Below are 13,218 nucleotides of genomic sequence, written 5' to 3'. Positions count from 1 at the left end.
AATATATAGTGACCAAAAAGATTGAGAACAAGGGGCTAGAGAGAGATGGGTTACTGACGATCATAGGAAAACTCAGACATGATCAAAATGTTTGCCATCTTGATTATAGTGATGGTTTATCACATGTATATATGTAAAAATTCATCAAATTGTACACTTTAAATATATGCTGTTTATTGTGCATCAATTATACCTCAGTAAAGCTATTTTAAAAACAAAAGAATACAATGCTGCCTGGTACATTTTGATTCCACTGTCCTGACACCAGCAGTTTTATTCACCATTGTTTTTTGTGCAATCAATGCAAATGTCAACATTTAGAAATAGACAAATAACGTCTTAATAGTATTATGAACATAATTTAAACCTCACAGGTCCTTTGAAAAGGTCTCAGTGACTCCTAAGGGATCCATGGACCACCTTGAGAACTTCTGGTTTACAACATCACTTCTGATACTACTCTTTATTCCTCCAGTTCTGACTCCTCTACTAATCAATTCTAAAACAGATTCTCATGAAGTTACATTCCAAGTCATGCTACAGATTAAATATTGAAATACATTAATCATGTTCATAAAAATTTCATGACTTTAAAATTGTATAAGAATAGCATTTGAAACTCTCCCCAGTATGACTGATATGACCTGTCTCCTAGGCTTATGTCCCTATTGTCTCCTTGCTCAGTGCTAGATGGTCTTGTTTTCCTTCATCTCCTGAGCTTTGTTCATGCTTTTCTCAATTTCTGTCTAATAAAATTCTACTTAGAGCCTGGCTCAGGTTCAGTCTTAGCTATGAAGCCTTCTCAACCACTGTACCCACAGCCATCCATTCCTTGCCTGTATGTTTTATTTGGATTATTTAAATGGTTCACGACATAGAATGTTTGTGTCTTGTTTTTCTAACAATATCAACTCTTGGGGAATGTGGACAATGTTTTATAGCTTTTTATTCCCACAAACTGCTAACATAGTGCTGAATCCAAATAGGTATTTGAATGATTACAGAGGAGTATTATTTATCTGATTCTTACCATTTCTTATTTTGATAGTTCTTTGGTTTTTTAGCATCTTTCTGGGAATGTTTTAATTTGTACCACTAGTTTCGCCTTTGTCAAATTTCTCTAGCTTCTGGGTAATCGTAGCATTTGTCAATCTTGATAAGAAATTATTAGCTCTCTTCAGCCTTTACTGGTTTTATAAGTTTTTAAGTGTAGACTCTAAAGTTTCCATCTATTAACCCTTTCTTCTACAAATTAAAATTATTCACTAATAAATATATATAATATTTATATATACTGATAAATACACTGGTAAATATACCAACACGATCCGAAAATATCCTGTAGCCTTAGAGGTGGCCAGCAATTGTGATTTTTGACACTTAACTGACTTTTATGTATGGCAAATGAAATTGTCCCATTATTTTTCAGTTGTCCATCACATCATTGATGAATTTAAATAAAACTTAATTTGGAATCTTTTGTTCTCTACTTCTCAAGAAAGGTAGGGAATTTGTGAGAGTACTGCATAAAATTTCTCTCATTAGGGAAGAATGTTAACTTTTGTAATTATCAATAAGAATCATCATAACTGAAGCTATTAGAATCAACATAAAGCAGAAAGGATTTTGCCCCAAGAATGTTTCCCAGGCAGATTCCATTTCATGTTGTGATTCATATTGGCTGCTGAGAGTCAGGAGGCCTGTTAATTCACCAGGACACAGAATTGCACAAGATGCAATACATGAAAGATTAGCTCTAACCTGTCTTGGACTTTATAACATAGCTATAAGAGTATGTTGAAATTGAGCCAGGTGGTTTAGTAATGATTAAAAGGGTTTGATGGTCAGTGATGCTTTCTGATGAGGCAAATTGGAATGTAAGAATCTGAGTGTTTATCCAAGCCTATCTGTTGGTAGAAAGTTAACTACTTATTTTCTGTTTATGCTATCTAAAGTAGTTTTCCTAAGGAAAAAAAAGAGCCTTAAATACTTGGTAATTTATAATGTCCATTTAAGAGGCTGTTTAAAAATTTAAATTGAAGTATTTATCCTTTAAATATATATATTTAGTTTCATATATAATTATAATTAATTGTATTGTTTTAAAGTTTCATTTTTGTTGTTTTGACCAATATTATGCTTTTTTTTCAGACATAAAACTCATTATGGAATTAATGTATAATCAGTTTTTATAAATTTTTGATCTAGGCATGGAGAAATAATAGAGTGAGACAACTTTTTATGTGACAAATGGAATCAAATTAACCATGGCCATGAGTCACCCAAACAGTGTGGTATAGGTAAAAGAACAAATAGTTTTGAGTTGGGGTGTTCTCAGAGCCTAGAGCTTACACCAACTAGCTCATATCAAATCTGGGCTCTGAGAATACCCCAACTCAAAATGTACCATCGTTTAGAATCAAACAACTTAAGAATGAGTTATTTTTTGGTGATTGGTTTATATGGTGTGCTTTAAAAAAAAAAAAAAAAAGCCACTATCCTGTATTATAAGCATCTTACCAGTTTTCTTCAATTCTTTGGTTAAAACTAGAATTACAGAAGATTTAGTTACTTGTACACCATTTTTAAGATGGTGTTTGATTCTGGAATAATTATTTAACTTGTTAAATGAAACAGGTTTAGGAGTTATTCAGCTTCAGCATAAAAAGAAGTCTACCTACATTAGTAACTCAACAATTTTTGAGCATGTGTTTTACTCATTGTGTTAGGCACTGGAGATGCCAACCTGAATAAAATAAAAACTGGCCTCCCATGAGACTTTAAAGTGGAATGCAGAAACCAAACCTTAAGATAGAACAATATGAAATGTACTGTTAGAGCTCAGTACTATTCCTGACATTTATCACTTAAACAGTAGTAATAGTTTTAGAGTATTATGCATAATCTAGAATATTGAAGTGTAAACATTTTGAATGTTTTCTTCTATTCAACCAGAGTTTTAAAGTCTCTTATTTAAAGTGTCAGGGAGGGGGCGCGGCCCTGGGTGGCTCAGCGGTTTAGCTCTGCCTTCAGCCCAGGAGACCTAGGATCAAGTCCCAGGTCAGGCTCCCTGCATGGAGCCTGCTTCTCCCTCTGCCTATGTCTCTGCGTCTCTCTCTCTGTCTCTCTCTCTCTCTCTCTGTCTCTCATAAATAAATAAAATCTTAAATAAATAAATGAAGTGTCAGGGACATTTTTAATTAAAGAATTTAAAAAACTGATCCTCATTGCTGTTATGTGTACCTGAAGGAATCCAGTTTTTAAGTATTGTGATAACAAAGTAGATTGGTGGTTGTGTTAGAGTTAAGGGTAAATAAAGGCAGGCAGGTGAACTGCACAGGAATAAGAGGGAACTTTTTGGGGTAATGGAAGTAGTCACTTTCTTGATCATGAATGCTGATTACACCAGTGTATACATTTGTCAAAACTTGAACTGTACTCTAAAATGACTGCATTTTTTGTATACGAATTTTATCTCAAAATTAATTTAGAGGCACCTAGGTGGCTCCATCAGTTCAGCATCTGACTTTTGATTTTGGCTGAGGTCATGATCTAAGGATCCTGAAATCAAGCCCTATGTCCCACTTTCCTTGACATTCTCTCCCTCTCCCATTCCCCCCCATTTTCATATGTGAGCGCGCACACACACACTCTAATAAACAAGTAAACCTTTTAAAAAGTAAAATTAATTTTTAAAGAAGATTTTATTTATTTGAGGAAAAGAAAGAGCACAAGTTAGAGAGGGAGAGGGAGCAGCAGACTCTGCTGAGCAGGAAGCCTGATGTGGGGCTCAGTCCCAGGACCCGGAGATCAAGACTTGAGCAAAGGCAGACCTGAGTCACCCAGGCACCAAAATTAATTTAAAAAGAAAACTAGGCAATGGAGAAATACTGTTTCTAAATGTTTCATTATGTTGATATTCAAGCAGTATCTCCTAAACTAACTCCTATCTTGACAAATGGCACAAAAATGCATTGTCATCTCTTGTGCCTTGATTTTTTTGGGGGGGGAAATATGGTAACTCTATGTACACAAGAAATAAAACCATCATTATTTTAGAATTTATATGTTCAGAACACCGTGACAAGGCAAGTCCATCTGAAAGAAAGAGGAGAATATAGTGCCTGTCCTACTTTTGTGTTATAAATAAAGTTTGTTTTCATTGGTCAGCCAGTTTTCAACTATGAGTGAACAATGAATTTTGCTTATAATGCTCATCCTATTCAGAAGCTGCACTACAGGGGCACCTGGGTGGCTCAGTGGTTGAGCATCTGCCTTTGGGCTCAGGTCCTGATCCTGAGATCCTGGGGTCCTGGGATCGAGTTCTGAATTGGGCTTCCTGCATGGAGCCTGCTTCCCCCTCTGCCTATGTCTCTGCTTCACTTCTTTCTGTGTCTCTTATGAATAAATGGACAAAATCCTAAAAAAAAAAAACACAAAAAAACAAAAAAAGCTGTGCTACATTTATTCTTATCCTGAAACACTGTAATGTATTATTTCCACCTATTTCTCTTAAGGCATCCTTACACTTTTGATAAACTTTGCAGATAGATTCTAAGAAGTGGCTGGGAATCAGAACTGATTAAATGGGGTTGGAGGAGGATGAAAAAGCAAGACTGGATTCCTGGTTAACTCCTTTAAATAAGTCCTGGGGTAAAATGTGATACGATTTTCTTTATAATCTGCTCAAAGAAATGCATAGAACTCTCCCTACTTGCACCCCCAAAATGTATGTAAGAGTATGTCATGCATTTCTCTGAAATGGGGTTTAGGACTAGTCAACTGCAAACCTGGGAAAAAGTCTCTGACAGAATGGGATTATTAGGAAAAAACAGGTTTCATGGACTAACCTCCTGAATCAGTTTGGATTAGGCCTGTTAAAAAACAAAATTCAGGGGTGCCTGGGTGACTCAGTAAGTGTCTGCCTTCTGCTCAGGTTATGATCCTGGGATCTAGCCCCCATGTCCTCACTGGGCTCCTTGCTCAGTGGGGAGCCTGCTTCTCCCTCTGCCTGCTGCGATCTTTGTGCTTAAAAAAAAAAAAAAAAAAAATTCAGCCCAGTAAATTGAAGATCTGATGGGCTTTATTAAACGACTCATGAATTGGGCAGCATCCCATCTAGCAAGGAGAAGAAAACTCCACTGAGCTAAACAAAAGAAGTTTTTAACGACAGAGAGGGGGCATTTTAAAAAAAAGGCAAGGAATTTATTAGCTAGGAATGCATTGTTTAGGCAAGTTGCCCTCCTACAGGGAGTGCAAGAGGCCTATTAGCAAATTGCCTACTATTAACCAGGAAATCCCATGTTGACCAGCTAAAGGTTACATTTCTCAGTGAAATGCAATTAGGTTAGGTATTAAGTCTTGTTTTACTGACTTAACCTAAGTGATGGGCATTTTGAGCCTATGGTTGTTTTGTGGTTTTGTTGGTTTGTTTGTTTTAACAGATTGAGTTGCTTAGATAACCCTGAATAGAAGTTGCCTAACCAAATGAATACAGGTGATTTTTTTTTTTTTTTCCTAAGTAGAGTTGGGAATTGCATTAGCCAGGGCTGTAGTGGAGGCTTTGTGGTACCAAAGAACCCAAGTTTTACTGTCTTTCTGCTTTGTCCTTCTCTTTTTTTCTTTTAAGATTTTATTTATACATTCATGAGAGACACACACACACAGAGAGGCAGAGACACAGGCAGAGGGAGAAGCAAGCTCCACGCAGGGAGCCCAACACGGGACTACATCCTGGGTCTCGATCCCGGGTCTCCAGGATCATGCCCTGGGCTGAAGGTGGCGCTAAACTGCTGGGCCACCGGGGCTACCCCTGCTTTGTCCTTCTTAGCATATGGCATCTGTCCTCAAGGCCATCGTGTATTCTAGGATAGCCATCACAACTATCTTGCTGAAAGGAGGAAGGACAAAAGTCTACTCCCAGTTCTCTGTCTCACTTCTATTTTTTTTTAAAGATTGTATTTATTTATTCATGAGAGAGACACAGAGAGAGGCAGAGACATTAGGCAGAGGGAGGAGAAGCGGGCTCACACAGGGAGCCCGATGCGGGACTCGATTCCAGGACCCCGGGACCATACCCTGCGCCAAAGGCAGACGCTCAACCACTGAACCACCCAGACATCCCTCTCTGTCTCACTTTTAAGGAACTTTGTCAGAGGTCCTACCTAACAACTTCCCTTTAATGGTTAGAATTTAATCTTGTAGCCCTACTTAACTGCAAGGAAGACTGGAAAATGGGTGTCTTTTTAGCGAGCATATCCCTGAATAAAATTGGGAGATACTAAGAAAGACAAGCAGTTTCTGCCACACACTGCTCGTGGAAAAACATGCAAATTAAAGCAATATTTATTTAACAAAGAAAGTAGGGATGCCTGGGTGGCTGAGCGGGTGTCTGCCTTTGGCTCAGGGCATAATCCCCAGGTCCAGGATCAAGTCCCACACCGGGCTCCTGGCGGGGAGCCTGCTTTTCCCTCTGCCTGTGTCTCTGCCTCGCTGTGTCTCTCATGAATAAATAAATAAAGTCTTTAAAAAAAAATTTAAAAAGTATACTTATTACAGGGTATCTGAGTGGAGCAAGTGTAGGGTCTGAGAGAATTACAGCATTAAAAGAAGGGTTCCAAGGATGAGTCTCGCCCTCTGCACCATCATCCTCTGTGCATGGCTAAAGATGCTTAGGGCTCATGCCCTTGCAGCAGGGGAAGGAGGCTTTTGAAGGTGATGGAAGAGCAGTTCTCAGGTAGCCATAGGTCCGGCCCTTTCAAAGGGAGGTCCTATGGCCAGATCCCTGGGGCAAGATGATTGGTGCTCATTTTATTTTGTGGTTAAATTCATGGGTTAGCAATCTCTAAACTTCTTCCTGGAGCAGAAGAAGGAAAAGGAGCAAAGTTCGGATCTCTCTGTTAAGTCCCAATGCATTAGTTCCTTGTTGAGGGATCAAGACTGAGAAGGATAGGGATCCCTGGGTGGCGCAGCAGTTTGGCGCCTGCCTTTGGCCCAGGGCGCGATCCTGAAGACCCAGGATCGAATCCTACGTCGGGCTCCCGGTGCATGGAGCCTGCTTCTCCCTCTGCCTGTGTCTCTGCCTCTCTCTCTCTCTCTCTGTGACTATCATAAATAAATAAAAATTTATAAAAAAAAAAAAAAAAAAGACTGAGAAGGATAAAAGCCAAATCTCAGCCATTCTTGAGCTCTTAATTTATTGTACCATCATGTAATAGTGGTAGAAACTACCTGTGGCATTTTTTTTTGATAATTTATTTATGTTGCTGTTTCAGGTTGGTGTCTCCAACAAGATTGTAAAGTTTCCAATATGATAATAGAAATTTTTATGTCTTACATTCTTTTGAGTCTCCATCCTTGATTAGCATATCCCATGTTATCAGTCCTATTTGTTGATTCAGGTAGATCTGATGTGCCCTGATTCTCAACTCTCTGGGCTCTTGAATTCCCCTTATGGTCCTGAAATACGACTTGTAGATGATATAGTTATGTACAGATGAAATTTTTTAAAATTGTTAGAATGCCTTACCAATGACAAAAAGGAAAATTTTAAAGGAAGTAATTTTTGATGCAACAACATATGTTTTGGTGTGTTAATGCTCAGTGAAGGCGTAATGAAGTAGTCAAATCCCTTTTAATGGATACCACATTCCAGTTACTCCAGAAACCAGGCCAACCCTGATGCACACTGTGGTCTGTGATGCTCCTTTTCTGATGTTGCAGACTGTGAGGGAGATTGCGAAGTTCTAGGTGAGGCTGTCCTAAATGACATTTGTCAGTTGCTGGTGTTAGAATTGTTTATATTTAAGCACTGGCCTAAGATGACCAAGGAATCTCTGGACCATACCCAACAGATCTATATTTGCCCAAGAAAAAAAAAATCTAGAGCAAAACAGAGTAATAATAAGTGTGCCACCCAAAAATATAAAAGTACCAAAGGTAAGTATAGATAAATGCAGAAACTAAATTTAAAACTCTGCCAGTAGCTAGAGCTAATGAGGTATGTTAGTGGGGAAAAGATAGAAAATAACTAAAATGTCAGTGGTTATTCATTCTACAAATTCCTGTTTTTCAGATACTGTGCTAGGGCTAGAGAGTCACAGACAGCCTTGGTCCCATTTCCTCAGGGAATTCATATTCTAGTGGAGAAGACCGACAAGTGAATCTAACCAGTAATGGCCACTTGTCCTAAGTGCTATGTAGTAAACAAAAATGGGCCCAAATCAAGAGCAATGAGAGAGGGACTTACTTTACATAGGGTAAATTGGGAAGCTTTCCCCTAGGAGATGATATTTAAGCTGATTCCTAAAAAAATGAGAAGGCTAGCCATGTGAAGGGGAGGGTCAGGAGCTTTCTAAGCAGAGTGAATAGCCCTTGAAGAAGGGAAAATTTGCCTTTTGGGGGAAAAAGAAAGAAGGCTATTGAGACTGAAGCCTGGCCAATGAGATGCAGAGGGATAGAAGGTGTCAGAAAAGTGAGAAGGGCCTGGTCATACAGGCTGACCGTTAGGGGCATTTGGACCTAATTCTAAGTGCAAAGCATGGGAGTGACAGGTCTTAACATTTTAAAAAGATCGCTCTTGCTGTGGTAAGGAGAATGGATCAGAGGCAAAGAGTCAAAATTCTTTGGGAGGGAGAGACTAAGAGAGAATGACCAGGTTGCATAAGGTGGAGTGGAAGCATTTAAGGAAGCGACATTTACATTGGGTCTTAAAAGAGAAATGTGAACTGGGTCGTGGGAGAGGAGCTGTGAGGAGACCAGCAAGCAGATGGAACCGCAGGAGCAAAGGCCGGGAGGTGTGGGGTCCATACCTAGAAAGCTGTAGAGCTGGTGTAGCAAGAGTTTCATACCAGATCCTGTGTCCCCTTCACTGTACTAAAATGCAATTTGTGGTAATTACCTTCACACATAATTTTTAAAACAATTAAAATGTCCCAGCTATAAAATACAGGAAGAATTTAAGCAGAAATACATGATTTAATGTGTAATTTTTCAAGCCTGTCTATACTAGAAGTCATAATGAACTAATCAGAGGCTTGTACCTACAAGGAAAAGGTTCAATTTTGAAGAATTAAGATGAAATTCTATAGAGTAGGGACGCCTGGTGGCTCAGTGGTTACGTGCCTGCCTTCAGCTCAGGGTGTGATCCTGGGGTCCTGGAATCAAGTCCCACGTCGGACTCTCTGCATGGAGCCTGCTTCTCCTGCCTGTGTCTCTGCCTCTCTCCCTCTGTGTCTCTCATGAAGAAATAAATAAAATCTTTGAGAAAAAATTCTATAGAGTATTTCCAAAATTGTATATCTAACATTTTGAAATGAGGCTTAATAAGTATATTTGTATTTTTACCTGTAGAGTCACCACCATGAGACAATATTAGCACAGGCTGATATCGGTGTATATGTTGCTGACCCAAAAACTCTGAGTTTCAATGCTGTTGCTGATCTGGGTTTTTCAAAAGGGTGAACAACTCCTAGTAAAGCTGCAAGAACACAAACTACAATCCTCCCTTGACTTATTTAGTATTTTTATGTTTTAAGAAAACTCAATCCCTATTAAAACCATGCCAAAGATCCTTTGATAATATGTGAAATGGAGTTGGAGTCCTATTCTCAGAAAATTAAAATCAGATTTTTCAGCAGTAGGAAAATTGTGCAAGATACAGAACATTTCTTTGTTGTGTTGAGCTGCATGCCCGACCTCTATCTACTGAATACTAGTAGTACTCTCCTCCCTCTTGTTATGATGGACAAGAATGTGTGCATTTTCTTTTTTAACAGTACTGCCAGAAGGACAGTTACATCCCTTAGTTTCCATAAAAATGGGTAAAATGGGCATATCTACCTTCAATCTCATGAGGATTAAATGGATAATACGCATAAAATGTTGGTATTAGAGTCTGGCCTATTGTAAGAATTCAATAACCAGGGAGTGATAACTTGTTAGCAATTGAAAATATGGGTCTAGTCATAAATAAGAGAAGAGAAAAGTCAAGAGAAGGTTTGGGAGTCATGTAGACAGGTTGATGTAAACATTGTAAAATGCCAGGCAGAAACTAACATTGAGTTTAAGAGGGATAAATGTAAGATCCCATGGCTTTTCTGTACAAATAAATCAAGGCTGAAGAGATATGGCTAGTATGGCTAGGCAACAGTTCATAAGAAAACAGCCATCAAGCCAAGATTAGCCATGGTATAATTGCTTAACTACCACCACACACACACACTGACAGTACATTAATGATATAATGTCCAGGTCATGCGGTGCTGCAGTCCCATAGACAAGGTTTCGTGTGGGCTGTGTCTGGGGCTGGGGAACCAGGCTTTAAGAGTGCTGTTGAGAAGATAGCAACTGGATAGAAAGTTAATGCTACAGAGTTTAGGTATAAAAAGAGAAGTTATGACAGTTTTTCAGATAATTTAAAGACAGCAGTTTTTCGCAGAAGAGAAAATAACCTTGTCTGTAGAAAACAAATCTATCTACAACCTTCTGTAAGTTACAAGAAAGCAGCTATTTTGTAGTGAGCAGATATTTTGTCATTAAAAAAACTCAACCAAGTAAATTTTAAGATCTGATTGGCTTTATTAAACAAATCAGGCAGCATCCCATCTAGCAAGTAGAGAGCTCCAAAGTGGAACGTTCCGGGCAGCCTGGGTGGCTCAGCTATTTAGCACCACCTTCGGCTCAGGGCGTGATCCTGGAGTCTGGGGATCGAGTCCCATGTTGGGCTCCCAGCAGGGAGCCTCCTTCTCCCTCTGCCTGTGTCTCTGCCCCTCTCTGTGTCTCTCGTGAATAAATAAATAAAATCTTAAGGAAAAAAAAAAAAACACACAAAGTGGAACTTTTTTTTTATAGGAAGGAGGGTGGGGCAAGAAGTTATTAGCAAAGGTAAGCTCACCTTCCCTTAATGGGAAGGGCACGGGGTTTTATCATGCACATCACCTCAGCTTCCTTTGGGGGTGGCCGGTGGGGGTAGGGATGGCCCCTGTGACAGACTACCTCATTGGTGCTGACCAGAAAATTCCTGACCCACTAGTTAAGACTGCATTTCTGGGAAGGTTGAACTACAATTCAGTTAAATATTAAACCCTGGTTTGGTGACATGGCCTAGCATGAGTGACTCCATCCTGGGCCTTCAGTTTTCTTTTCTTTTTCTTTTAAAAGATTTTATTCATTCATTCATGAGAGACACAGAGAGAGAGAGGCAGAGGGAGAAGCAAGCTCCATGCAGGGAGCCCCGACGTGTGGGACTCGATCCCAGGTCTCCAGGATCACACCCTGGGCCAAAGGCAGACGCTCAACCGCTGAGCGGCCCAGGCCTGCAGTTTTCTCAACACGGTCAACCAGGCACTTGATTGCTCTTTTCAGGGATGGTGTAGAATAGAATTTCATGTATATAGATGATTTCTGAAGACTTTTCCAACTATTGAGGTGGGTGTGGAAATAGACTCCAAGGTAGGTCACCCTGCCAATCACCTTTTTCTAGCAAAATTCAAGGTATATTCCTTCTGGGCCCACTTTGATTTAAGATGTTTGACTATAAGTAGCTGAACAGGATTGACAGGAAAGCCTCAATTCTCAAGAGCCTGGGAGGGCAGTGGGGTGGGGAGCACAAAACAGGCACACTGAATCCTCTTTTTTGACAGATTTACTTTTTTCCAGCCTTTGGTTTTCCCAACCAAGTTGCCCCTGAATTTTAGGTGGTTTAGGTCACTCTGGTCTGATCACTCCAAAATAATTTTCCTTTTTTTGTCATTGCTCTCAGGGAAGCGTCTTGCCAGTTTCTCATGTAACCCCTATCCCCCATAAGTAAATCTTCCTTCTGTGACTCTTTCTGAAGCAGTGCTCTAGAACAGAGTTTCTCACATGCAGTCTGTTGACTCCCTCAGTAGATGTGAAATTGTGTATGTGTGTGCATTTCTCAGAGAAGAGGGGTGTTGGCATTCATTGAATCCCCAAAGGGGAGTATCTATAAGATTAAGAATCACTTAAATAAACCCCTTTGTAGGTAAGGCAAATCTCTGTTTTTTGTCTCTATGTTTTTCATTTGCCTTTGGTTAAATTCTAAACTGAGGTGTGGTGGATTGTTCAGCAAGAGCCAGGTAAATTAGAAGCCTCTTCAAGTTCCCTGCTTGGACCAAGAGCCCTTCATTTGTGATTGTAGAGCACCCTCCACGCACTTCTGTCAGAGGGCTTGCCACCTTATATGAGTTCATTTATGGGACCCTCTTCTATTATTAGATTTGAAGGGTAGCCCTGTATTGTGTTAGTTTTTGTATTCCGAACACTGAGCATCATACCAAGGATGGTGGTAGGTGTTCAAAAATGTTCTTGACCAGAACCATTTACCCATAATAAGCCAACAGATTCTTCTTTCTGCCCTAAGCAACAAATATTTTAAGCATTTACCTTGAGCCAGGTATTATGTTAGACACTGGGAATACAGAGATAAGCTTCTTGCAGGGAGCTAATGGGCTATATCCAGAGGGACATGATTTTTGCCACTCCTTGGAGCAGTTGTGTGTGAGCCATGTGCGAATGCATTTACAATAGCAATGATCTTGCAAAAACTCTCCCTTCCATAACAGACATTAGTTATATGCACATAGTCCGCTACTTTTATTACTCAAAACAAAAATGAAAATGCTTTTGCTAGTCTTCCTCAACCACCCATTAAATGTCTCTCCAAAATCATCTTTGACTACTGCTGCTAATCATTTGCCTCTAAAAATAGAAAATGTAGATGGAAGATACTAATAAAAGAAGTGTCAGCATTTAGGCCCATATTCTGCACATAGAAGTGTTTTTTTGTTTTAAATTCATGATTTGTAAAAACAAATGGGGTGCTTGGGTGGCTTAGTAGGTATTCAAAAATGTTAAGTGTCTGCCTTCTGTTCAGGTCATGATTCTGGGGTCCTGGGATTGAATCCCACATCATACTCCCTGCTCAGTGGGGAGTCTCCTTCTCTCTCTGCCCCTCCCCCTGCTTGTGCTCACGCACTCTCTGTCATGAATAAGTAAACTCTTAAAAAAAAAAAAAAAAAAAAAAAAACAAATAGAAGGGCACCTGGCTGGTCAGAGGAGCACGTGACTCTTGATCTCAGGTTGTGAGTTCAAGCCCCATGTTGGGTATAGCGATTACTTAAGTAAGTAAAACTTAAAAAACCAAACAATGGAAAATCTTTGTGTTTGGTTCACTAGTATGTCCTTTTTCTTTTCCAG

The 13,218-nt window shown here is 39.5% G+C and overlaps 1 protein-coding gene across 5 annotated transcripts in view; it reads left to right on the top strand.

The window, feature by feature from the left end:
- The window catches only part of HSPBAP1 (HSPB1 associated protein 1), a 64,421-nt gene that overhangs the window by 32,968 nt on the left and 18,235 nt on the right, over positions 1–13,218 (top strand). The window lies entirely within an intron of this gene.

This window comes from Canis lupus, chromosome 33 (genome assembly GCF_003254725.2).
Source record: "Canis lupus dingo isolate Sandy chromosome 33, ASM325472v2, whole genome shotgun sequence".
Lineage (NCBI taxonomy): Eukaryota > Metazoa > Chordata > Mammalia > Carnivora > Canidae > Canis > Canis lupus.
Note: the sequence above shows the minus strand (reverse complement) of the source record. Positions and strands in the feature narration are given on the sequence as shown.